This window comes from Symphalangus syndactylus, chromosome 15, assembly GCF_028878055.3.
Source record: "Symphalangus syndactylus isolate Jambi chromosome 15, NHGRI_mSymSyn1-v2.1_pri, whole genome shotgun sequence".
Taxonomy (NCBI): domain Eukaryota; kingdom Metazoa; phylum Chordata; class Mammalia; order Primates; family Hylobatidae; genus Symphalangus; species Symphalangus syndactylus.
Window position 1 is genome coordinate 103,025,682 of NC_072437.2, and position 13,570 is coordinate 103,039,251.

The 13,570-nt window shown below is 35.7% G+C and overlaps 1 protein-coding gene across 1 annotated transcript in view; it reads right to left on the reverse strand.

Moving 5' to 3' along the window:
- TRPC4 (transient receptor potential cation channel subfamily C member 4) overlaps positions 1–11,698 on the reverse strand; it is a 232,714-nt gene extending 221,016 nt beyond the window's left edge. The window contains exon 1 of the mRNA XM_063618886.1: positions 11,637–11,698. The gene's annotated coding sequence lies outside the window, so the exon portion shown is untranslated. The remainder of the gene's footprint in view (positions 1–11,636) is intronic.
- Between the last annotated feature and the right edge of the window lie 1,872 nt (positions 11,699–13,570).

Here is a 13,570-nt window from a genome sequence, read left to right on the forward strand (position 1 = left end):
TTGTTTTAGTACTTTTCACAATAGTCAAAATTTATAAGCAACCTAAGTATCCGTCAACAGATGAATGGATAAAGAAAATGTAGTACATATAAACAATGAAGTACTATTCAGCTATAAAAAAGAATGAGATCCTGTTATTTGCAAGAACTTGGATGGAACTGGAGGTCATTATGTTAAGTGAACGCTCAGAAACACAAGTGTTACATGTTCTCATGTAATTGTGGGATATAAAAATCAAAACAATTGAACACATGGAGATAAAGAGTAGAAGGATGATTACCAGAGGCTGGTATGGGTAGTGGGGGTTGAAAGGGAGTGGGGACGGTTAATGAGCACAAAAAATAGCTTGAAAGAATGAATAATATGTAGTATTTGATATCACAACAGGGTGACTAAAGTCAAACTAATTTAATTTTACATTTAAAAATAACTAAAAGGGCATAAATGGGTGGTTTGTAACATAAAAGATAAATGGTCAAGTGAACAGACGCCCCATTTTCCATGATGTGATTATTACTGACTGCATGCCTGCATCAAAATATCTCATGTACCCCATAAATACATAGACCTACTAACTACCCAAAAAATTAAAAATAAAAAAATACAAAATGAATAAATAAATCTGTTTACAGATAGGACATGGTGAAAAAAGAGGATTCATAAACGGGAAGAGAGAGCTGTAAATAAAATATACAGATTACAACACAGAGAACAAAAATAAATGGAAAAAGCATTAAAAGAAAAAGTAAAGTTTACTAGAACATGACATAGTGTGAAAAGCTACATACATCTTTATTTGGAGGTCTTAAGAAGAGAAAAAATGAAGGTCAAAGCTATATCTAAAGAGATAGTGACCAAAATTTTTCTAAAAGTAGTGAAAGACAGGAAGCCATGCTTTAAAAATGGTCCAAATGTCAAACAGTAGAAATAAAAGGACACCATCTAGACACATAATTGGATGACTGCTGATAATAAAAGAGTAAGAGAAAACATAAAAACAGCAAAAAGAAAACACACATTAACCTCAAAGAGCATCATCAGACTCACAACTCACTTCTCAACAGAAATGGTAGAAGTTGAAAGTCAATTTAACAGCATTTTGAAAGTTCTGAAATAAAATGAATTTCCAACCTAGAATACTCTAGCTAATGAAAGTAACTTTAAAAGTGAGGTTAAAAGAAAAACATTTCAATCACACAAAAATAAAAAATTCATTGTCAACATACTCGCACTGAAACGTATACTAAAGAGAACTCTTAATCTGTGAAGATACATGTTGGTACTAGAAGGAATAGATGTCATCTAGAAAAACATCTGTGATATCTGTGATTATAAAAATTAAAAATAAAACTAAAATAGAAAATAAAACATACTAACCACTACTTCCGAAAAAATAAAAAATCATCTATCCTGCTCAGGCTCCCCACCCCCACCCCCATGCACATGTGCTGGTGCATAGAAATTATATATTTTAAAAGATAAACATACCATCCTCCAATTTATTTCAACTTACTTTAGGGTAAGAAGTAAAGACAAAAATAGCTCATCAAACATACTGATAAATATTTTGCATTGTTTTGTCTTACACTTATATTTCTGGCAACAAGCAAACGCTTTCAAAATACCATGCCGCTAAGAGTTTAGAAAAATGAACTGAAAGTACTTATTGCATGAATTAAAATTAAAATGTTAAACTGTTTTTAAAATAAACTATTAATGGTGATTAACAACATCAGTAATATATCAAGTATTTTGCTATTTTAGACAGGACATTTGAAAATATTCGTATGGTGAATATCTTTAATACTTTTCCTTAGGATTATATTGAGCACTCATTTTAGTATAAAACACTCAACCCCACCACCAACCATGTAATGATATTATCTTCCTAATGCCCTAATAGAACAATAGATCATTTTTCTGAAGCACAATAGACTAAATTCAGGGTGCCTTTTCTGTACACAAAGGGACAATATAATAACGTGAAATCTCCTTTCTTAAAATCTTTTTGTTTACGCCTTTCTTCATGTAAAACTTTCTTAAATAGACTAGGAAGAAATGTCTATATCCAACCTATGGAGAACAAAGAAATCAATAATGGGATTTCATCAGAAGGCATAATTCAATCAAGGTTGTAATTCCATCTCACCATGAAAACATGACCTTACCACAATTTTATAAATGTGCATAAATATGGATGTTCACCATATGCACCACCTATCTATGGAAGTACCCTACTATGGTTGAGGCAGCAGGGAATGTGAATTCATATATGGCAGCTCCTCTGTCATAAGCCTCCAATCCCAGGTCCAATTAGACAATTGAAAATTCCCATTTGTAGGACTGATGGAGTGCTAGCAGCATATACTATTGAAGAAACAAAGGGTATGTGAAACTCTTTGAGCAGTTGCTGTCTTCGGTTTACTTATGTATCTATTTCATTATATTTAAAATAATCCAGATGAATTTCAGGCAGAACCTGAAACACTTCTAAAATCAACTGAATTCCAGTGTATTTTATGAGTAGAGAGTCTCATTAATCACATTAAATATTTGACAATAATCCTTTTATATATCAAAGATGAAAAGATCTCATTTTGACTCTCAAAACCAGAAGCATTATAAGAAAGTAGATTATGTTTTAAAAAACTTCATTTAGATAAACTGAAATGAATTAGGTTATATGCTTCAGATATACTAAGTTATTCAAAAATTGATCATTGCAAGTGCTCGATTTGTTTACTTTTTCTCAATTGGATTGTATATTTACTTTGTAGATATTTACATTTTTAAAAAATCAGAGGCTAAAATGTTACAATTTAAAAACAGATCTTTTGCACTTGATGTTGCCAATAATTATTGCCATTAACTATTAATCTAAAAATGAGCAATTTTCACTTTTTAATTATATACAATATTTCAATTACAGCAAGGTAGTAACTGGTAAGAAAGTACTTAAGTATACCAGTAAGTTCTGCTTTAAGTTCTGATTTTAGTGGTTCATTGCTAAATACAATAGAATGCAAAGCAGTTCTTATTCTTCAGGTTAAAATTGTTGACATTTTTATATGATGGAAAAATATTTATCATAAATACTGTTATAATGAAATGTTATTTATTAAGGCTTCCTTTATTCATGAAAGGGCATAATCATTTGCTGGTTCACTTTGTTCCAAGAACATGCTGGAGTGCTAAATGAAAATGTGCAGTTCAGCTCCAAGTAGCTTGCACATTACAAATCAAAATGTTAAGCCGTGAGGTTAAAATGAAACAGATAAGCAAGTAACACTTTCCCCAGTGCCAACGTCTCTTTTTATACAGCACATGCAAAGGGACATACCTTTAAATGTTCTTTGTCCTTTATTTTAGAGGCTCTCAGATGCTTAGAGGTAGGCACTCTAATTATTTTGCATGATAACCCTCAGAAAGCAAAACATTCTGGTACCATTAGTAGTCCTAGGAATGCAGGTTCCAAGGTTCCAATAATGGTTTTTTTTTTTGTTTGTTTGTTTTTTAAAAGATGAATGTATCTAGTCCGGTCCCTTCTTTGCTTTCAAGACAAAAGGCCATGAGAAAGGTAGCCTATTTCTAGGTTTTCAATAGACGTAGCTGTAGACAGAGGAGCCCATGGGAAAACACTAACAGTGGGCCCTGAGTACTCCTAGATTTCTCTAAAATTGATCTGACCTTCTAAGAATCTCTTAAGCCAAAGTCTCTACTGTCTCTAGAGAAAGGGGTAGGGTGGTGAGAATCCAGGTCATTATATCTCTAACTATAAAAGTGCCTTCTTAGGTCTGCTTCCTTGGTTCCATGTGGGGTAGGGTAACATGTGACTGTAACACCAAAAATCCAACCAGACTTTGGAAAACAACTTGCCTCTTAAAATACATAGCCTGTGAATGGCAATTTGGTAATATCTATGTATAAAAGGAAAACACTGTTTTTAATAGTGTCTATAATGCTATTTAAATTTAACATGGATTTACAGTCAAAAAACTTAAGTCCTACTCTTATGGAAAACAGTAATTAGTGGCAAAAAGGATATATTTAGATTTATTTCACCATGGCCCAAAATTTTTGTTTTGTTTTGTTTTGTCTTTTAAATGTCAAGTATAGACTCTACTCATTGTAATATGATTTATGTTATTTATTTAATGAGTTCACAGTCGTCATGGGAAAGGATCAGGAGAAAATAAGGTTGCCAAATATGTTTTAGATAATATAGGACACTGGAGTATGATAAGAGGCTTATAAACAAACTTTGCTTAAAATATTAAAGAAAAAGGAAAATATGTCTTATTCATCTCTGTATCCTCAGAATCTAGCCGAGTGACTGTTATGTATTAAGACCTCAGTAAAGTGTGTGCTTGTGTGTGTGTGTGTGTATGCGTGCATATGTGTAGACAGAGAAATACACAGTCATGCATCACATAACAACATTTTGGGCAACAATGAACTATATACAGGATGGTGGGCCCATAAGATTATAATACTGTATTTTTACTGTACTTTTTCTATGTTTAAATACACAAATACCTACCATTGTATATTTACAATTGCCCACAGTATTCACTACAGTAGCATGCTACACAGGTTTGTAGCCTAGGAGCAATAGGCTATTCCATATAGCCTAGGTATGTAGTAAGCTCTACCATCTAGGTTTGTGTAAGTACACTCCGTGATGTTCGTGCAATGATGAAATTGCCTGATGATGCCTTTCTCAGGACGTATTTGATGTATGACTGCGTGATCTTATAGAAAGATTTAGGGGGCCTACTTAGAAACATACTTTTAAATAAGATGATCTTCCACGTCATTCATTGCAAATCTAACAATTTTATAGGGACATTGACATATTCACAAACAAATCCTGTGGTCATATATGGGTTACTCTATGCTATTTGATGATAATTTGTGTCTCACACTCAGAAGCAGTCTCCCACTCTTTATTACTTGTTATTTGCTGTTATTACATATATGTTTGTGTGTTTACACATACATATATATATGTTGTATACACATATGTATTATATTCCTGTACATATTGGGCTCTAGATAAAATTAGAGAAGACCCAACTCTGCTTGTCAAACTGCAACTACCACAAAAGAGCATTCACTTAAAGTGTGACCTCAGTGTGATTCAGGACATGCAGCTTCACTTTACCTTAGAATGAAAAAGATCTTTACATAAAAAGAAACTCATGCTGTCATAAATGGTGGAGATGATTGTACGTAAATCATGATAGATTCTCTGTTTTTCACTCCATGTACACTACGCCTGTCCTCTCATCCCTCCATTGTATTTTTGGAGATTCAAATTGGTGTATGATTAGCTATTTGAATGAACAGTGTATTAAACAGGTTGAGCGTAGCAGCTGACGACAGACCAATTCAATCATCTATGCATTCATTTATTTCACTCATCTATTCAAAAAGCACATAGTCAGCACTATTATACTAATTCTGTGAAAATAAAAATTACAATGTGTTATGAACTATGATCCTGGTATGCAAACTGTGTTATTTCTCCACTATCATTTAGAGATGAAGTGCATTAAAAATGTAGCAGAGTATCTGAACACTTTTCATAATCTGATTTGTAAAAACTATTGTCAATAAAGTAGAATGAAAAGAATTAAAAAAAAAAATCCATCATGCCACACACAATGGGACATCATGTATTGTCAAGTCTTTGAAATTCACTCTCAACTTAATTTCCAAATATCACTCCAAAGAAGTTTCTGGCTTTCTTTAGTTCAGTAAGCATTCCTGAGAAACACTTGTATCTGTCCTCTTTCAACTCTAACTACTCCTCTCATAGTGTAATGGAACAAAAGCCCTCTTTTAAGAATTCTGGCGCAGTACCACTTAACTGAAACACATTAATAACTGGTTATATAAATCCTATAAAAATGAGCATTATAGAGTAAGTAGCTGACTGAAAGTTAAGTTTATTGAATAATGGTGGGTAAATTATTTTTGTAACATAAGAAATAATACGGTACTCAATATATTGTATAAGTGCAACATTATCACAATTGGTATCATTATATAAAAATATGCTAAAAATTTAGCCAAAAGTACAGTATTATGAAAGTATAAAATACATTAATTATGTCAATTATGAAGCATAGTATTTATGGCACTCTAATTCAGTTACAAACTCACACAGTCTTGAAAATCCTCCGGTTTTCTTTAAAAAGTGTACTGTCTAGATCTGGAGACAGACCTTTGCCAACCTGCAAGACAGAATATAACAAGCTCTTTGCTTGTATTTATACTTGGGACATCTGGAGAAATGAAGGAAACTTTCAAGGAGATGGTCATATTGGATTTAACTAGGCACTAACTAGGCACTAACCAGGCTTTAGTGCCTGAAGAATATTTTTACAGAAACAAAAAGGTAGAAGTTATTCTAGACAGAGGGAGCTTTGCCGGAAAATGCAACAAAAATGAAAAGCTTATGTGTGTGCCATTCATCTACTGATTCAATTATTCATTTACTAATATTCAACAAATATCTACTGAATGGATAAGATTTTAGTGATAATTTTTGTAATGGTATTACATATATTAAAAGAAATTATTCCTTCAACCACAATGTCAATAGGTTTTGGACACAATGCTGTCAGCGCAAATGCATATATATGTTTAGTAAATATCATGACAAATTCAGCTAATCGATGTCTTTTGGGATGCATGAATGAGAGCTCCTCTCAAATACCAAGGGACATTAAAATAATTAGAAAATTAAAATTTCAGGTAAAACTAAAACAAATACACTTGTCTAGAAATTTTACATAACATTGATAAGATGTAGTATAAACCTAACATGTCCTAGCATGACCTTTTTTTAATAAAGACATTCTATTACCAGCTTACAGATGGTCAAAAGGTTAGAATGATAACTTTTTATTTATAAATTATAAGCTCATGAGTCTAAAAAGTTATAATCTTGAAGTTTGTTCATAAAAGCAAACTTTTTTTTTCTTTTTATGTGTATTAGATTTATATTTAAGAAAAAGAAAGGAAGTATTTTGAGATCATCCTGCTCAAGATAAGTAGCTTATCTCTTGCTCTGCTTCAAAACTGATGGAACTTTAACAGACTATTGTTTCAAATTCTATCCCCATGATGGGGACAGTTGTTTATGTTCCAATGTTATAATATTTTTGAAATTCAAGAAATAAATAGCTGAAAAAATGAATTTATGAAACTTGTTAAAAGATTATTGATTGTATTTTAGAAACCGCAAGAATTAAGTAAAAAGAGTGTAGTCTTTACCATCAGGTAGACGTAGTACCTGATAGTAAAATTTGATATACTTCAAATCCTGCATTCCCACAAAGCAATTTTGTGATTTTCATACATTTCATTTTTCTCGGGTTGTTAAAATGTGATAATAATACTTCAGTTTCAAGGTAGATGTTAAGATAACAATGAAAAATAGCTTTCTTTTTCAAAGTTTCTTGCATGCTGCCAAGTGTACATTAAATTCTGATAAATATTGGCCCATTTTTCCTCTTTTTTTTCACAATATGTCCTGTTTCAGGTAAATTTCAACTCTTGATAGTATTTGCTTGAAGTAATTTTTCAACATATTTCAAAATCTAACAGCAAACCACAGACAGAATATAATGAATGAATATCTGATTCATTTAATTTCACTGTCTCTCAAAAAGAATGCAGTGTGCTAGATAAAGCTATCAAGGCATATTTTTAAAATAATGTTTTAATTAACATTTCTAATTTAATATGTAACACTGTGTCCATGTGTCACTTAGTGTCTCTCAAGAAGTCATTATTTTATGATGCTGCTATATTTTTAAAAAGAGAGATAAAACCTACACTAATATTAATAGGATATTACATTATTACATAGTTTAGTTACAATAGTAGATCAAGTTCTGAAACTATTTCTTTCTTATTCTATTAAAATTAAACAACTTTCAGGAGGGTCATTTAGATTTTTTAAACATTTAAATGCATCACTTAATTTGCTAAATAGTTCATGAAACCACATGGTTTTGAATTAATACATTTTCAATGTGCATGCCTTTAATTTTCAGTTTCTCAAATAAATGGTGTCTTTCCCTAAATGTATTTTTTGCATCATAAAGTTATTTTGACAATGCTGATGTTCTCAAAAATTAGGTCTATATTTGTGCTGATTAAAAAGACACAGCCATGATATTATATCCCTGATCAAAATATCCTCAAATCTCTTAAGATATTGCGGTGTCAATGCCTCTGGACGGGTTAGAAATAGAAAACACGAGGAGGAAGATAGTTCTAAATCAACTCTTCATTGTAACTAGATAGAAACAAATTCCTAATTAAATTTGGGTTGAATGGAACCAGTTTTAATGTTCATTTCTTTGGGGGGGTATAGGGTATAAATTCGGTGAAAAGGCAAAGTTTTTATTTTGAGCTGTCTCCTCAACCTCATTTTTAATGAGAACCAAATAATCATGGTGGGGTTTCCATAGGCATTAAAGAGGTCAATAACACTGGTTCCAATTGAGTCCAGGCAATTCAATTTCTAAAGTCAAAGTGCACATTAGAATTTGATTTCACAAGCTATATGGCAATGATGGTTTTGGAAAAAGGAAAATTTAATAGTTTATTGTATTTTCCCTTTACCTGACATTATTTTCAAAAATACAACAATTATATTTTCATAAAATATTCAGTCCTTAATTTTATAGTTCTAGCTACTGCTTAGTATTTATCATATATCTGTCTTTACTTATATATCTATACTAACTTTAAGCACTGATAGTTACAATACTTACTATTCGAACAAATATGTGCATATTTTTATTTTTGTTCCAATGCATGCATCGATCAGAAAAGAGAAATTATTTCAGTTTTCAGCTGCTAAATATAATGCTGATCATCTGAATTGCCATAAATAATCCTGGCAATTAAACATGAAGGTATAAAAATATAACAGACTATTTCCAAAAATATACATTTAAAAGTAGTTTTAATTCAGTGGGATTAAAATCAGTGCATCTTAAAGGGGGTTATTATATTTCAATACAAATGTAATTATGTTTACCACAGAATATGCTGATAGCATTTGACTAGATACGTTTATTACTTTGAAATCATAAAAGAAAAATTAAAAATAATGATTGTCATTGTTTCTATCTTTCATCTACAGTTCAGAAACAGCAATTTTTCTAAGCTTAGTTATTACAGTGAAGTTTTTAAAAACATCTGGTTCACAAAAATATTGATAGACACAGCCATCCAAATATTGAAAAATAGCCAATCTAAATTCCAGATTCCTTACCAATTAAAATGATGTAATAGTTTATAAACATAAGTTGTTGTTTTTTAATATTTATTTAGCTTTGGATGCCTAAATGAGGATGTTGAAACAGATAACTTTTCAGTCCTATAGATGGCTGTAGTTCTCCATGGAGCATAAGTTAGAAAGTTAGTTTGAAATGTGTGTATAGAATAAGACATTAAAATTTCCTCTAATAAGAAAGAATATAAGGATTGCTTCTGTTATTTCCTATTAATACATAGTATGAATTGATTAAGGTTATTTTATATGAAAAGTTATTTGGTCTCTTACTGGTTTAATAACTAAAATAGCTATCAAATTCAAAGAGAAGTTTAACTCTGTCATAGACTTTTTTATGCAGTTTTATCTTGACCTTTTGGAAATAAGTGCAACAGAAAAATAAATAATATAACAATTACACAATTTTAAAGGTTATAAGTAATGAAAATCTATTCCAACTCATATATCTTTCAGAATGACCAGTAAGCAAGTAAATTGAAATTGATCTTACTGCTTTTTTTTTTTCCCCTTAAACATTTAAGGAGGATGTTTTCTGGACAATCGTGTCCAGGTGAATAAAAGTAGGCGTTACGAATATAATTTTAAATAGCAAACCCAACACAATGATGAAGATTTCAACATTTTAACATTTCCACCCACTCTTACTCTCAATGTCTAATTTAGAGTTTTACCAAAAAACACCCCAAACCAAAAAACCCTCCAGTAAACCTTTTGCTTAAAGAATTTGTAATATTCTTTGTGCTGTGATTATGTACTGTGAAAGGAAAGGAATAAATTATATGAGCTCTGAGAGGCGGTGTTTTATTAAAACTGAAAAAGTTTTACAAGTCTGTCTTTTTTTTTTTTTTTTTTTTTTTTAATAAAACAACTAAAGCTTCCTTCTGTCTCCTCCTACTCCTTTGGCTTGGTGCTTACTCCTTAAGCAACTTGCTGCATTTTAGAGCTATGGAATTTCACTGGGAAGGGCCTCCCTAAGAAGCCATGTGAACAGGGATACACCATAGTGGATACAGCATAGTGAATGCAGGCAGACAAGATAAGAGATCTCTTTCCTCAGCTCTCCTAAACCCTCGATGCCTTTCCAGTACTCTCTTGTCTCTAGTCACAAAAGACAGCTGACTTCACAGCTGGAACAACAAGTTGTGCGGTGAATCCCAGTGATTTAACCAAGTAGCAAACCGGCTCATTGGCTTCATTGGCTTCATTGGAATCTCGTTTGCCAGGCGAACTCGGAATCACTAGCCTGGGTAGGGCAACACAGATAAAAGTGTTTCTGTTTCTTGACAGAGAATGAAAACGACGCAGGATGTAATCGATCGGTAGAATATTGATCACTTTCCTTCCTTCGTGACCCTACTTTAAGTGACGGAGAGCTAAGGCCTCACTTATATGCACCCAGGTGCCCCCGAGATCTCCATTTTCCCCAAATGCATAAAAGGCTAAAAACGGCCACATTCCCCAGCACCACGGCGTGGCTGCAGCTCTTTTGTTTACCATGTAAGTCACACCGGGGGTTCACTCCTCGCCCTCTCCCCGTGCGTTAAAGCCGAGTGCGGTGGAAGACTGAGGAGCACCCCCGGACTCCTGCTCAGCCCGAGTCAAGCACCGAAAGCTTCGCAGGTTTTTCTCCTGAGCCTTGAAGAGAAACCTTTTGAACTCCTAACCCCCCGGGGATGTCCGCCTCCCAGAAGAGAGCCGGCTTCCCAGGCAGCTTAGGAAACTTAACCGGGATCCCAGAAAGGAGGCGGGGTGCAGCTCCGGTGGAACGGAGCTCCGAGGCGACATCCTCTTTACCTGCAAAGTTGCAATCTTCGGGCCGAAGTGACGGGATCCGAGGACGGACGGCGCGGGTGCCCTGCGGGGTGACAGCACGCCCGGCAAATTCCAGTGGAATTCCCTTAGTCGCTGCCGAGTTTTGGAGCATTCCAAGGAAAACGAACGAAGCTGGAGCCCACGCAGCTGGCATCGAACTGGGCGGAGGGAGGATGCTCTGAAAGCGAAGCCGTGGGAGGCGGGGGAGGGGCGGCCCGGGAGGGGGAGGTAAGAACCTCTCCCACCCCCGCCCGCACCGATCCCTCTGGATAAAGTTAAGAGTTCCCACGGCTGACGGCGGATGAGCCCGGAGAAAGGCACCCCGCCCTCCGTCCCTGGCGGCTGCCGGGCTCGGGGTCCGCACACACCGCGCTGGAAAGGGACAGTCCGGGAAGATGCGCGTCCCACGCACCACACTGCCCGGAGGTGGAGGAGACCCGCGCGCTGACAGGAGCTGACGCCGCGTCCCCAGCTCGTCCCCCCTCGAATAGCCTCCACCTACCGGGGCCAACTGCTTGAGGTCAGCCAGTGGGCAGGGGAGCTCACCACCAGCCGGCCGTCATCCAGCCGAGTCGGTGGCGAGAATCCACCCTGTGGTCCTGGATGCAAGCCAGACACACCTCCGGGCTTAGGGCGGTCTCTGCAGGCGTGTCGGATTTCAGTGCGTTCCGACACCCAGCTTTTGAACGCCCTGCTCCCAGCCCGGTAAACAGGCACCATGAGGCCCGCCGCCGGACTGGAAGAAGTAGCCCCCTGCAACTCTCCAAGCTTCTCCCACTCCCGCTCCTCTGGGCGCCTGGCACCCCCTCTCCTGTCCTCAAGGTGTCAGACTTCCCTTGCAAGAGCTGGAAGATGCGGCTCGCCACTAGTGTCAACAATCAAAACAGCCGCAATGAATAAATGAGGAGCCACAGCCTTCCAACCACCCCCCACCCAGCTTGGTCTTTCCAAAAGGCATAGGAAATCAGCAAGTTTCCACCAAATATACCAAAACCCTAAGACGCGAGCCGGCCTAAGGGTGCAAGGTTCTGCGGCCGCAGATGATGTGCGTGTGTGCAAGTGTGTGTGTGTGTGTGTGTTACTGGTACCAGCTTACTGAGAGTGAGATTTCAAGATAAACGTTATCCCTTGTCCAATCTCTTTAGTGTTCACATATGAAAATCAGATTAAAGTACAGAGAGGAATACACACACACACACAAACCACACATACACACTATTGGCAAAGTTAGCAATAACACTTGCTGTAACTGCAACACGGTGATTCCCAGCTTGTCACTCCGAAAGGCTTAATTGGTTGTGACCCCAGGACCCAGAGAAAGACAGAGTTCATGTGTAAGACAGTGAGTGGAGCCCTTGAGGAATCCTAGCTGGCAATTACCCTCCTCGAGACTCTGTTTCTACCTGATTGCCCTTATTTTCTGAAAGCCCTGAGGTTAGCTGCTGGTCTCTGATTGTATCCCAGCAGATGCCTGATTCAGCTTCCAGTCTGCGCAAAAGCTTAGGAGCAACCGTTTTCTCCTGTCCCAACCACGTTGTTACACCTGGGAAGCTGTGCTGTGCCGACTGCAAGGAGGACCAGTTTCTTCCCATGGAATATTCCCAAGGAATATAAACTGACAAACTGGCATCCATATTCAGACTCTAAAGCACAAAATTAAAGAATTTCCTTTTTTATCTTCCCCTACCCACTTCAGAGTTCACATGAGTTGAGGTTTTTGTAAATAGTTTTCACATGAGTAAAGAGGATATCACCAGAGATCGCACTGGGGTAACTGTGCATGCTGCTTTTTTTTTTTTTAAGTCACTTTTCTTATTTGTTAATTTATCTTTCTCCCTGCCTAACTGCTCCTCTATGGGTTTGTTCCCAGCTCAGCTAGACCCCTATGCTAAATTTCTGAGAGCACTACTTCTAGTCCTCCCCAAAATACTAAAGTACATTGAGATAAACCTGGTTTCTACAATGCTTCTGCAGTAAACAAAGGAGAGAACGACAAAAGGCTTTTTTCCTTCCCTGAATCTCTTTTTACTCTTTACTACAGGAAGAATACATTGACATGTTTAAACAGTTCTTCACTTTTCTTAACATTAAATGATGGCTTTTAAAAATATACAAAACGTATCTCTCAGTAGACAAGGTAATAACTTTATATTAAATTCAAGTCCACTTTCTTAGAAGGGAGGGGAGACTGTAAACATATATATGGAAATCTATTTTATTTAATGGAACTATAAGTATTTTTGTGACATTTATTGACAATGTTTCTTCTCAGCCTGAAAAGCAAAATTCTACATACTGTGTTTGAGTTTATATCTTTGAGATCAACCCCTGGTAGATAGAATTCCACATACTGTGATAAGTATAAGTCTTTATAATGCATATTAAAATACATGCAAGAGAAAAGCTGATCAGTAACAAACTTGTCCATTGTTTAGA